The sequence below is a fragment of the Lactuca virosa genome, chromosome 5 (assembly GCF_052849685.1).
Source record: "Lactuca virosa cultivar CGN04683 chromosome 5, Lactuca_virosa_CGN04683_v6, whole genome shotgun sequence".
NCBI classification, from domain to species: Eukaryota; Viridiplantae; Streptophyta; class Magnoliopsida; order Asterales; family Asteraceae; genus Lactuca; species Lactuca virosa.
Window position 1 is genome coordinate 77,145,127 of NC_136430.1, and position 1,761 is coordinate 77,146,887.

The following is a 1,761-nucleotide window of genomic DNA, read 5'->3' on the forward strand; positions in this document are numbered from 1 at the left end:
TGACTCCGGAACTAATTTACTTTCTAATGTTGCCATCATCATACCCATTTTGTTCAGAAAACCATTGAATTTGGTTTCATCTAATGCATTGGTAAAGACATCAGCAATTTCATCGTCAGATGGAACAAAAATAAGTTCGATGTTACCATTTAAAACACGATCTTTAATGAAATGGTATCGTATGTCGATGTGCTTCGTCATAGAGCGCTGAATTGGATTGTGCGAAATTGCAATGGCACTTTGAGAATCACAATAGATTGGGATTTGTTGAAATCGGTAACCATAATCCAAGAGCTGTGATGTCATCCAAAGAACTTGAGATGTGCAGCTAGAAGCATCAATGTATTCCGCTTCAGCTGTTGAGAGTGCAATGCAATTCTGCTTCTTAGATGACCAGCTAACTAATGGACCATCTAAAAATTGACAACCACCAGATGTGCTTTTTCTGTCCAATTGAAGACCGCCATAGTTCAAATCGGAATATGCTTGAAGGAGGAAAATCTCATTTACTGGGTACCAGATTCTGAGATTCTTTATACCGTTGAGGTATCAGAATATTTTCTTAATAGACAAGAGATGAGACATCTTTGGATTGACTTGAAATCTGGCACGCAAACATGTTGAAAACATGATGTCCGGACGACTTGCTGTAAGGTAGAGTAGTGATCCAATCATTCCTCTATACTTCTTTTCATCAACAGCAACACCCGAAGGGTCCGAAAAGATCTTGTGTCCGAAACCCATAGGTACCTTTCCCGAGACACAGGTGTCCATTGAATATTTCTTGAGAAGTTCCAAGATGTACTTTTCTTGGTGAATAAAGATTCATCTGTTGTTCTGTTTAACTTGGAGACCTAGGAAGAAGCTTAGTTCACGATTCATGCTAATGTGGAATCGACTAACCATTAACTTAGCAAAGTCAGCAGCCATTGATGAATAGGTGGATCCAAAAATGATGTCGTCAACATAAATTTGGACAAGCATGAGATGTTTTCCATTTGACCTTCGGAACAGGGTAGGATCGAGAATACCTCTTTGAAAACCTGAACGCTTGAAAAAGTCGGTGAGGGTCTCGTACCAGGCGTGAGGAGCTTGCTTGAGGCCATAAACAGATTTTTTAGAGTTGTAGCAGTAGTTCGGATATGAGAGATTGAAAAAACCGGGAGGCTGTTGGAGATACACTTCAGTATCAAGTTCACCATTTAGAAAGACATTTTTGACGTCCATCTGGTAAACCTTAAAGCCTTTGTGAGCAGCTTAAGCAAGGAAGATTCTGATGGCTTCAAGACGGGCTACAGGAGCAAAGGTCTCATCGTAGTCAAGTCCTTTGATCCGTGTGAATCCGTTGGCCACCAATCTTGCTTTATTTAGATTGATAACTCCTGCGTCGTCTAGTTTGTTCCGAAACACCCATCTAGTACCAACAATGGGATTATTATGAGGAGGAGGGACGAGATTCCATACTTCATTTCTATCGAATTCTTCCAATTCTTCCTGCATGGCTGTAATCCAATCAGCATGATCCAATGCTTCTTTGATGGATTTGGGTTCAACCATTAAGATAAATGCCGAGAAATGACATTCAGTTTGAACACTTGTAGCAGAACGAGTTTGTACACCAGCATTTGGATTTCCAATAACTTGGTTCGGAGGATAATCCTTAGTCCAAGCATGTAGTCTCGGAAGCTCTTGTGCAACATAGGATCCAATATCAACAATGGGGTTGTGTTGCTCCCCCTGAATAGTTTGAACTTGTGGATG